Raw genomic sequence first — 12645 nt, 5'->3', positions numbered from 1 at the left:
CCAGATGTCAGCTGTGCTTGGCTGATACTTGGAGAGGTGCCTGTCCCATGAGCCATTGGCTGGGCTCCCTCTCCTCACGAAAGGGCTGTGAATGAAGCTCTGCCTTCCACATAGGGCGCTAGCTCAATTTGGTATTTTGGATGCCAGAGCCAATTGAGCATTTGGCCTGCCAGTGGCAGACACGGGCTCCACGGCTCTGGACCTGGGCAATAGAGCAAATCAGTTTCCCAGACTGCCAAATGAAGTTGTACGTGTACCCCTGGGATAATGCCAGTGTAAGCAACCTTGAATAAGTGAAGGAAATCCTAAGTGTGGAGCAGAAAAGCCAAGTTGGGGCTTATGAGCATCTGGCAGAAAATAAGACCCACATTGCCACTGTCCCATCTACACCCCATTCCAAGTCTCCCTACATCCTGTGCCCGCCCTGGCTGGCCCTCTCCCCACACCTTGGCCAAGCTGAGAAGGGGTGATGCCAGCTCAGGTGGCAGGAAGTAGACTCTATTTTTCTTTTCTTTTTTTCTTAAAGTAATCCCTTTAACATTCTTGTAATACTGGCTTGATGGTGACAAACTGGTTTGGGAGCTCTGGGAAACTCTGAGCCTGTGACCCCAACTTGGGAGTGGATAGGATCAACATGGCCACGTGGCAGGGAGCCATGGATAATAGAGGCTTTCAGCAGGGGTGTCGACAGCTTCCAGAGCAGCTCCGGGGATGCGGACCTGATGGACATACCAGGGACAGCTATGGGTTTCTCCAGGAGAGATGATGTTCCACCCTTAGATGGAGAAATAGAAGGTATCATTGTTGCTGATGACAATTTATTTTTTAGAAATTATTTAATGTACACATAATAAAATCTGGTACATAAAAAAAGAAACATAAATATGGATAATAAAATGCCAAAAACGACATATCTACTAATAATCACCTTAAATGCAAATGGATTAAATGCTCTAAACAAAAGACATAGGGTAGCTGAATGGATAAGAAAACAAGATCTATATATATGCTGCCTATAACAGACCCACATCAAATCAAAGACACACACAGACTGGAAGTAAAGGGATGGAAAAAGAGATTTCATGCAAATGGAAACAAACAAACAAAACAGTTGGGGTAGCAATACTTTTGTTGTTGTTGTTAATTCTCACTGGAGGATTTTTTTCCACTTATTTTGAGAGAGAGTGGAATGGGGGGGAAGGAGTTGGAAGGGAACTCAGAGAGAGAGAGAGAGAAAGAGAGAGAGAGAGAGAAAGAGAGAGAGAAAGAAACATCGATGTGTGAGAGACATATTGATTGGTTGCCTGCCACATGAGCCCCGAGCAGGTCTGGGGGTCGAACCTGCAACCCAGATACCTCCCCTTTACCAGGAATCAAACCCCCCACCCGTCGGTGTGAGGGCTGACACTCTAACCACTGAGCATGGCAGCCAGGGTAGCCATACTTATATCAGAGAAAATAGACTTTTTAAAAAATTACATTTATTGGGAAAATAGACTTTAAAATAAAACTATAACAAGAGACAAAGAAGGACATACATAATGATAAAGGGATATAACTGTTATAAACATTTATGCATTCAACATAGAAGCACCTAAATATATAAAGTAAATCTTATGAACATGAAGGGAGAGATCGACAGTAGGTAATACAATCATAGTAGGGGACTTTAACACCCCATTAACATCAATGGGTAGATCTTCCAGACAGAAAATCAATAAGCAAATAATGGACTTAAATGACACATTAGACCTGTTGGATTTAATTTGTATTTTTAGAGCATTTCATCCCACCCCCAAAAAAAAGTGTGGTATAGCTCTCTGAACCTGGTAGCATTCATCTGACATGTTAGCCCACTAAATACAAAGTAAATATTACAGAGTACAAATATTATTTGTATTTTAACCCAGTTTTAGTTTTAAAAGTTAACAATGTGATGCAGGACCTAAAACAAAACCTGAATAAATGGAGAGCTGTACAATATTCCTTGATAAATTTAATATAGAAAACCTTACCAAGTTAATAAATAAATTGATTATCAAATATTTATATGTAAGTTCTAATTTACAGTTACATATTTACATTATATTTATATATATTCTGATTCTTACAAAGTTAATATACAGATTTAATGTAATTATAGGCAGAATTTCTTTTTTTAAAATATATTTTATTGATTTTTTTATAGAGAGGAAGGGAGAGGGATAGTCAGAAACATCGATGAGAGAGAAACATCGATCAGCCGCCTCCTGCACACCTTCTACTGGGGATATGCCCGCAACCAAGATACATGCCCTTGACCGGAATTGAACCTGGGATCTTTCAGTCCGCAGGCCGATGCTCTATCCACTGAGCCAAACCAGTTAGGCAGAATTTCAATGGAGTATTATCTTTGGACCTAGATAAAATTATTTTTAAAATATATTAGAAAAGAAAATGTCCAAAAATAGCCAAAACAGAAATATTAAAGAGGACAGAGATGTGCCCGGGCCAGTGTGGCTCAGTTGGCTGGGCATTGTCCCATGCACTGGGAGGTCACCAGCTTGATTCCTGGTCAGGGTACATGCCTGGGTTGCAGGCTAGATCCCCAGTGGGGAGCACGCAGGAAGCAGCCAATCAGTGTTCCACTCTCACATCGATGTTTCTCTCTCTCTCTCTCCCGTCTCCCTTCCTCTCTCCCTAAAATTCAATAAAAATATTTTTTAAAAGGACAGAGATATGAGACCTGCAAGAGCTGCCTTTCTATATATATTAAAACATAAAGCCCTAGCAATCAAAACAGTAAGATAAAGGCATAGAAATAAACAGATGTTGAACAGAAGAGAAAATCCAGAAACAGATCCAAATTACCTGAGAAGTATATGATACGTAACCATGGCATTTTAATTCAGCAAAGAAAGTCTTTAATAAATGATTTCAGAAGAGCTGGTCAGGAAATTGGAAGAAAACAAAGAGTTTCTACCTTATAACAAATACAAAAATGATTCTAGGTGAATTATAGATTTACCTGTAAAAACCAAAACAATTAAAATATTATTGACCCTGGCCAGGTAGCTCAGTTTGTTAGAGAGTCGTCCTGATATGCCAAAGTTGCAGGTTCAATCTCTGATCAGGGCACATCCAAGAAGCAACCAATTAATGCATCAGCAAGTGGAATATTAAATTTTGTTGTTGTTTGTTGTTGTTGTTGTTGTTCTTCTTCTTCTTCCCTCCTCCCCCTCCCCTCCCCCTCCTTCCACTCCCTTCCCCCCCTTCCTCCCCTCCTCCTCCAAAATCAGTAAGTAGCCCTGGCCAGTGTTGCTCAGTGGTTAGAGCAGTAGTCGGCAAACTCATTAGTCAACAGGGCCAAATATCAACAGTACAATTGAAATTTCTTTAGAGAGCCAAATTTTTTAAACTTAAACTTCTTCTAACACCACTTCTTCAAAATAGACTCGCCCAGGCTGTGGTATTTTGTGGAAGAGCCACACTCAAGGGGCCAAAGAGCCGCATGTGGCTCGTGAGCCGCGGTTTGCCGACCACTGGGTTAGAGCATTGGCCCAAGGACTGAAGGATTGCAGGCTCAATGTCCAGTCAAGGGCATGTACCTGGGTTTCAAGTTTGATCCCAGGCCCATCAGGGTGGGGGTGGGAGGTAACCAATCAATGTGTCTCTCTCACATTGATGTTTCTCTCTCTTTCTCTCTCTCCCTCCCTTCAACTTTCTCTAAAAAAATCAATGGGAAAAACAACCTTCAGTGAGAATTAACAAAAATAAATAAATAAATAGAATCAATAAACATTTAAAAATATATATCATTTAAGAAATCTGGGAAACTAAAAACATATGTACTTTGGAGTGAGGCCGACCTTACTAAGCCAGGCTAGAAACCCATAAGATATAAAGAAAGAGACAAATATTTCACAACAAGTTTTCTAAGTGTTGTAACAGATATTACAGATATAATATCCCTAATGCTGTATATGAAGATTGATAAGAAAACATCCCAAAAGAAAAATGGATTAAGGATGAAAATTCATAAAAGAGGAAATCCAAATGGCCAATAAGTATCAAAGACTATTTAACTTCAGCAGCAACCAGGGCATACAAATTAAAAGCAAACATGAAAGTCTATTTACCCCTGAAGGTGGTAACGGAACTAGAGTGGGAGAGGTTTCCCAGGGACCTGAGCGGTGAGGAAACTGAAGACTGAAAGGACACCAAGAGGTCTCACTCCCCTCCCTCTCTCTCTGCACACACGCTCATTCAGTGTGAAAAATAAACCACACTGCTAATTAAAGAAACACAAATTAAATGAAAATGCCCTTTTCACTCATCTAATTTGCAAAGACTCCTATAAAAATAATTCTTTAGGTGAGGGAATGGACATACATACACTATACTAATGGAGGAAACATAAGATGACAAATCTTCTGGAAATCATTGTGCCAAAAAGAATGAAAATGCACATATCCGTTGACTCTGCAATTCTGCGTGTTCGCATTTATCCTCAGGAAACAAACCAGTACAAAGGTGCATAGACAGATGTTTGATGGCAGCACTGATCGGGGAAAACAGAATCAACAGGCAAGAGCAAGAATCTCCTGATTTTGATTTTTCAATAATACATCTGTCCTATGTGCTAACACACACATTATAAAGCATACACAAAAAATAAAATTTTAAAGGATAAACAGAAATTCTAACCGTTTCTTCCCACATATCAGTGGGTCATATTGAGCATCTCCTGGAAGAAGCACATCTTACCGGGGGACATCAGAGCAGGCGGTCAGCGATGAAAAGCAGCAAGGTTAGCTGGTGCAGAGAGCGCAGTGATGTCAGTGAATTCTGTGAAGAGTGAAGCAGTCACACCTTACAGAGAGACGGCTGACCAGGATGCAGAATGTTTATGTTCTTGGACCACAAGAAGTCGGGGAACGAAAACATAGTTTGGTCGGTGTTAAGTCTTCGTCAAGGCTGAATCTTCTCACTCTTCCTCCCGCCTCTGGGCTCCTGTCCCAAGCTGATATTCTTAAAAGGAAAATCCACTTGGAAGTGACGTCAACAGTACTTAAAAGCTGAGTCTAATTAGTGAGCTTGGGGCAAGGTCTGAGAAGTTTGGAAGAGGCAAGATGTAAGGGAAAGAACCCTAGTTATCTTTAAAGTTTATCAGAGCCTACGAGCTCAGAATTCAGTTTTATTTCTCCTGCTGCTTTGGGCGAATGCGGGTAATCGCCGGGTGGGAGGCAGCAATGGGGACGAGGAGGTGCAGGGGATGACAGATCCTCCTTGAGCTTGTCATCAGCCACAAAAACAAGCGCTGGGCCTAGTGCCGTGCGCTTTAGAGAAGTGGAGGCGATTTTAGGAAAGGCTCTGAGGGTCCCAGGGCGGGATTTCCACTAAGGACAGCTAGTGGAATGCGACCATGGGAAGTTCTCACTGGCTTCAGAATTGTTTCCTTCCTTTATGAAATCAGAAAATAGGAACAAAGTTGTAGCAAATACCCCCTTACATTCCTCCAGAGGGCATGGCAGGAAAAAGGTGTGAGGCAGGTCCTGGCAGAGAGACCAAAAGGGAAGGGAAAGTGCTCTATGAGGGGGCCGCTCACTCCAAACGTGCCAGGCTGCTACCCATGGCGTCTGATTCCAAGTCCTCCTGGCTGGTACCAAACCGTGGCTTCCCCTGAAACAAGTGGGAACATACCAACCTCTAAAAGGATGGCTAAGGAGGCTCAAGCTAGGACAGTTTCCACTCAGGGGCCCATTAGCTGTTCTGACTTCTGCTAGTGACCTCACTGCCAAGGGACACTTTCAATAGACTAGCTTAGAAAGTCACTGGAAATTCAGCAAGTGGCCGGATAAAAGTTTAACACACCATGCACAACAGAATTCCCCTTCATCAACAATACCAACTGCAAACTGTAAGAAAAGATTCCATTCATAAGAATAAAACAAAACAGCTGCTAGCCAGAAATAAAGCCAACACAAAAGGCGCCATTTAAACTGCTTCTACAGGGAAAATAGCATGAGACTTATCTGACGGGCATAAAAGAACAAATCAAAGTGGTGAGACATGCCACTTTCCTAGATGATAAAGTTCAGCATCATAAAAATCCTATTCCCAGCCCTGGTCTCGTAGCTCAGTTGGTTAGAGCAGTGGTCGGCAAACAGCGGCTCACGAGCCACATGCGGCTCTTTGGCCCCTTGAGTGTGGCTCTTCCACAAAATACCACGGCCTGGGCGAGTCTATTTTGAAGAAGTGGCATTAGAAGAAGTTTAAGTTTAAAAAATTTGGCTCTCAAAAGAAATTTCAATCGTTGTACTGTTGATATTTGGCTCTGTTGACTAATGAGTTTGCTGACCACTGGGTTAGAGCATCATCCCAAAACTTAAGGTTGTGGGTTCAATCCCCAGTCAGGGCACATACAAGAATCAACCAATGAATGCATAAATGAGTAGAACAATAAATCAACATTTCTCTCTCAAATCAATAAATAAAAATAAAAAAGTCTAGCCTTGGCCAGGTAGCTCAGTTGGTTGGAAGGTTGTCCCATACACCAAAAGGTTGCAGGCTCAATTCCCGGTCAAGGCACATACCTAGGTTGTGGGTTTCGTGTCCGGTCACCGCATATATGGGAGACAACTGATCCATATTTCTCTCTCACACTGGTATTTCGCCCTCTCTCCCCTCCCTCCTCCCCTCCCTCCCTCTCTCTCTCTCACTCTCTCTCTCTCACTCTCTCTCTAAAGCATATCCTCAGGGAAGTACTGGAAATAAAAAGTCTATTCTTGCCCGGTGTGGCTCAGTGGTTGAGTAACAACCCATGAACCAGGATTGCAAGTTGGATCCCCAGTAGGGGGCATGCAGGAGGCACCAATCAATGATTCTCTCTCATTGATGTTTTACTAATATTTTTTTAACTGGTAGATTGAAAAACAGCCCCAAAGAAAAATGGGAAAAGGACATGATAAAGCAACTGACAGGACAGGAAATTAAAATAGCCAAAAAAGCATTAAAAAATGCTCAATCTCACAGGTAACCTGGAAAATGGATACTTAAAAAATAAAACATTTTGCCCAACAGACTGGTCACAATTAAAAAGACTAATAATCAGGTGATGGTGAGGGCACTCTGCTATGTGCAGGGTGGGTGGATATTTTAGAGGCTAGTATACACTTCAAGGGCAACTTAGCAATATTTTTAATATTTAAAATATGCATATCTTCAATCCAATAATTTCACTTCTATATCCTCAAAGAATACATGTGTAGAGGCATGTAAAATAATGTTTATTGTTAACACTCATTGTAAAGCCAAAACTAGAAACCCCAATTTCCATGAAAAAAAAAAAAAGGTTAAATAAATTATACCCATACTATGCAATCCTATGTAACAGCTAATAATGCGGATATGTCTACGGAAGTTTCTAAACAAAAATGCAAGTTGTTAGAACAAAAGGTGTAATGTGATATCATTTATGTTTTTAAAAGATACACAAAACTGCCCTGGCTGGAGTGGCTCAGTTGGTTGAGCATTGGACCCATGAACCAGGAGGTCACAGTTCAATTCCCAGTTAGGGCACATGCCCAGGGCTTCAGGCTTGATCCCCAGTAGGGGGTGTGTGAGAGGCATATATTTCTATCTCTCTCTCCCTCTCCCTTCCTTTCTCTGAAATCAATAAAAACATATATTTTTTAATTTTTTAAGAATGATAAAATTTGTATTTTTACATAATATTGCAATTAGCAAGGTAGGTATGATATACACCAGAGGGAACATTCACTGCATGATATACTCACGTTTTACCTGTATAACTTATCAACTCCTTCTACCTTAGTCAGAACAAGGTTGTCTGTCAACAGGTTGTCAATGACTTGGCAGAGATGGTGACCACACAGAACCCCAGTCCATGTGTATAGCTGTCCCCCATTATCTGCAGGGGAGATGATTAATACCCCAGTGGACGCCTGAAACTGTGGAAAACACCAAACCTTTTCCGGTACGTACACATCTATGATAAAGGTTAATTTATAAATCAGGCACAATAAGAGGTTAACAATAACCAATAATAAAGCAGAAAATTATAACAATACTAGAGGCCCGGTGCATGAATTTGTGCATGGGTGGGGTCCCTTGGCCTGGCCAGCAGTCGGGGCCGATCGGGGCCAGCCAGCTGGGGGGAGGGACCGTGGGAGGTTGGCTGTGGGAGTGCACTGACCACGAGGGGGCAGCTCCTGCATTGAGCGTCTGCCCCCTGGTGGTCAGTGCGCGTCATAGCTACCAGCTGGTCATACAGTCCTAATGGTTGCTTAGGCTTTTATATATATAGACTAGAGGCCTGGTGTACGAAATTCATGCACGAGGGGGGGTCACTCAGCCCTACCTGCACCCTCTCCAATCCAGGAGCCGTCAGGGGATGTCCTACTGATGGCTTAGGCCCACTCCCCATGGTTCTCTGCTCTCTGTGGGGCCTGGCTGCTTCGCCGCCACTGCAGCCTAAACCAGCAGTCAGACATCCCTCTCGCAATCTGGGACTGCTGGCTCCTAACCCCTCGCCTGCCTGCCTGCTTGATTTCCCCTAACCGCTTCTGCCCGCCAGCCTGATCGCCCCCTAACCACTCCCCTGCTGGCCTGATTGACGCCTAACTGCTCCCCTGCTGACCCGGTCGCCCCCAACTGCCCTCCCCTGCAGGCCATCTTGTGATGGCCATCTTGTGATGATGTCACGCGAGGGTGTCGCACCACTGAGGCTTTTATTATATAGGATACAGTAATAAATTTTATGTAAATGTGGTCTCTCTTTCTAAAAATATCTTATTGCACTGTACTCTCCCTCCTTCTGATGATGATACATGCCAACATGATGGTAAGAAGGTGTAATTTTCCATTTAATACTTTGGGACTATGGTTAACCATGAGTAACAACCCACAGAGAGCCAAACCATGGACAGGGGGAACTACTGAATTTCCTCTCGTCTCTTTTCCCATTATCTAGTCTACCTCACAATCATTTTGATTGATTTTCCTAAAGCAAAGAGCAAATTTATTAAGATTTGCCGTGATATATATACTCTATTTGGTAATGAAAGGGCTGCTGTAGGAAAGTTAATTTGACTGTAGCATGCAGGAAGCAATGTGAAGCACGGAGTGGGGCAGGAAACCAGTAAAAAAGTGTTCAACGGGGGGCTGGGGGGCTGGCAGTGGCTGGAAGAGATTAATGTGGGGGAAAGGAGGGCCTATGTAATACTTTCAACAATAAAGGTTTTTAAAAAATGAAATATGAAAACACTTAACTTAAAAAAAAAAAAGAGTGCATAACAGGCTGGGCTTTCTTTATCCTGTTCAAAGCTATTCAGGGATCCCAATACCTGTAAAATGAAGGACAAATTCCTGAGCCTGATATCTAGGACAGTCCAGTCTGACTTCAACATACTTTTCTGCTCTCTTCTATTACTTCTTCCATCACAAGTATCCAATTCGCCTGCCATTAGTATGTGCCCATACCTGTTCATAGTTACTTCTCCCTTCTATCTTTCTAAATCTTGCTTCCTTTAAAAATGTAGATTCTAACTTCTTTTCTAATGGGTACAGAAGTTAAGTTTTGCACGACAGCACGTTCTGGAAATTGGATGCACAATGTGAATGCATTTAACACTACTGAACTGTACACTTAAAAAACATTAAGATGGGCCTGGCTGGTGTGGCTCAGTGGCTGAGCGTTGAACTATGAACCAGGAGGTTGCAGTTCGTTTCCCAGTAATTTCCAGGGCACATGCCTGGGTTGAGGGTTTGAGCCCGAGTCGAGGGTGTGCAGGACGCAGCCAGTCAATAATTCTCTCTCATCATTGATGTTTCTATCTCTCTCTCCCTCTCCCTTCCTCTCTGAAATTTAAAAAAAAAAAAAAGTATTATTTTTAAATGTCTAAAAAAAAAACAATTAAACTTCCTGGAAACTAATGAAAATGAACACACAACAACCCCAAATCTATGGGACAAAGCAAAAGCAGTCCTGAGAGGGAAGTTCATAGCACTACAGGCCTACCTCAAAGAAACAAGAAAAATTTACAGTAAACTATTTAACCCTACAATTTAAAGAACTAGAACGAGAACAACAAGAAAAGCCCAGAGTAAGCAGAAGAAAGAAAATAATAAAGATTAGAGCAGAAATAAATGACATAGAGGAGAAACCAAGATGGCGGCATAGATAAACACCTGAACTTGCTGCCTTACACAACCACTTCAAAACTACAACTAAGCCGAAACCGGTTTGGCTCAGTGGATAGAGCGTCGGCCTGCGGACTGAAGGGTCCCGGGTTCGATTCCGGTCAAGGGCATGTACCTTGGTTGCGGGCACATCCCCAGTGGGGAGTGTGCAGGAGGCAGCTGATCGATGTTTCTCTCTCATCGATGTTTCTAACTCTCTATCCCTCTCCCTTCCTCTCTGTAAAAAATCAATAAAATATATTTAAAAAAAAAAAAACTACAACTAAAAGACAGAACGGACATCATCCAGAACCACAGGAAGGCTGGCTGAGTGGAAATTCTACAACTAGAAGGGAAGAGAAAAACTCACGGAGAATCAGAGGAGCAGCAAAGGGCTGAGGTATGGAGACGTGCACAGAGAGGAAGGGCGGCTGAGTGCCTGGCTGACTTTCTCTGGCAGGAGGGGGAAGGAAGCCCCCGACTGCACTGAACCCCAGTTCCGACTGCACTGAACCCCAGTTCTGGGCGAAACCCCGTGGACCCAGGCTCATACAGGGGGAGTCTGGACTGTCAGGTAGAGAGAAAGGCACACGGAAACTTGGACACTCGGGGGAGCCACGGCGGGCAGGGCTGTGGAGGCGCGCGTGCACAAGTGCTCGCAGAGAAGACTGAATGCGGAGGTTGCCACAGGCATTCCCTAGCGGAAGGGGGTCGGAAGCTCCTGACTACACTGAATCCTAGTTCTGACTGCACCGAACCCCGTTCTGGGCGAGCCCCTGGGGACCTACGCTCTTACGGGGGGAATCAGAACTATAAGACAGAAACTCAGGGGAGCCACAGAGGACAGAGATCTGGAGGCGCACGCCTAAGGGCAGGGCTGACGGGAAGCCAAGACTGTCTGCTCCACCACATCCAAGCTGAGCAGAAAGGCTTTTGCAATTTTGCAAGTCTAATCCTATAAGGCTGTCTCCAGCACCAAACTTCTCCCAGCGTAGACACAGCTGATCCTCACAGCCAACTGGCCTGGAGGTCAATTCGTCCCAGTGATACCAACAACAATCAAGACTTAACTACAACAAGGCTGTACACACAGCCCACAAAGGGGTGCACCAAGAGTGTCCACCTCAGGTTAAATGGGGAGGCCGACCCACTGGGCCATATAGGAAACCTAGCACACAAAGATACCCTACCAACTCAGGGAAGCAGCGAAAATGCGGAGACAAAGAAACAGATCACAAACGAAAGAAATGGAGGAAAACAAACGACTGGATATAGAATTCAAAACCATGCTTATAAGGCTTTTCAAGAATATCCTAGAAAAGGCCAATAAATTTAGCGAGACCCTCGAAGATATGAAAAAGGACCAACTAGAAATTAAACATACACTGACTGAAATAAAAAATATTATACAGAGACCCAACAGCAGACCTGAGGAATGCAAAAATCAAGTCAAAGATTTGAAAAACAAAGAAGCAAAAAACACTCGACCGGAAAAGCAAAAAGAAAAAAGAATCCAAAAAGTTGAAGATAGTGTAAGAAGCCTCTGGGACAACTTCAACATCAGAATTATGGGGGTGCTAGAAGAAGAGAGAGCATGATACTGAAAACCTATTTGAAGAAATAATGACAGAAAACTTCCCCCACCTGGTGAAAGAAATAGACTTACAAGTCCAGGAAGCGCACAGAACCCCAAACAAAAGGAATCCAAAGAGGACCACACCATGACACATCATAATTAAAATGCCAAGAGCAAAAGACAAAGAGAGAATCTTAAAAGCAGCAAGAGAAAAACAGTTAATTACCTACAAGGGAGCACCCATACAACTGTCAGCTGATTTCTCAACAGAAACTATGCAGGCCAGACGGGAGTGGCAAGAAATATTCAAAGTGGTGAATAGCAAGAACCTACAACCAAGATTACTCTACCCAGCAAAGCTATCATTCAGAATGGAAGGTCACATAAAGAGCTTCACAGATAAGAAAAAGCTAAAGGAGTTCATCACCACCAAACCAGTATTATATGAAATGCTGAAAGGTATTCTTTAAGAAGAGGAAGAAGAAAAAAGTAAAGATAAAAATTATGAACAACTAATACATATCTATCAACAAGTGAACCTAAAAATCAAGTGAATTAAAGATCTGAGGAACAGAATAAACTGGTGAATATAATAGAATCAGGGGCATAGAAAGGAAGTGGACTGATAATTCTCAGGGGAAAAGGGGTATGAGGGGTACAGGAAGAGACTGGACAAAAATTGTACACCTATGGATAAGGAAAGTGGTGGGGAGGTAAGGGCAGAGGGTGGGGTGGGAACCGGGTGGAGGGGAGCTATGGGGGGAAAAGGAGAAACAATTGTAATAATCTGAACAATAAGGATTTATTAATTTTTTTTAAAAAAAAAAAGACTTAACGACTGCCGCTTGAACGTGACTCTCGGCTTCTCGCCTTTCTCCCTGGACAAC

At 42.9% G+C, this 12645-nt stretch overlaps 1 pseudogene across 1 annotated transcript; it reads left to right on the top strand.

Annotated features, from left to right (window-relative positions):
• The first annotated feature begins 634 nt into the window (after window positions 1-634).
• Window positions 635-851, top strand: LOC308252616 (H(+)/Cl(-) exchange transporter 5-like; annotated as a pseudogene). Its single transcript has one exon. The product of its transcript is annotated as a H(+)/Cl(-) exchange transporter 5-like (transcript).
• Window positions 852-12645: the final 11794 nt, after the last annotated feature.

The sequence above is a fragment of the Plecotus auritus genome, assembly GCF_963455305.1.
Source record: "Plecotus auritus genome assembly, chromosome: 7".
NCBI classification, from domain to species: Eukaryota; Metazoa; Chordata; class Mammalia; order Chiroptera; family Vespertilionidae; genus Plecotus; species Plecotus auritus.
Note: the sequence above shows the minus strand (reverse complement) of the source record. Positions and strands in the feature narration are given on the sequence as shown.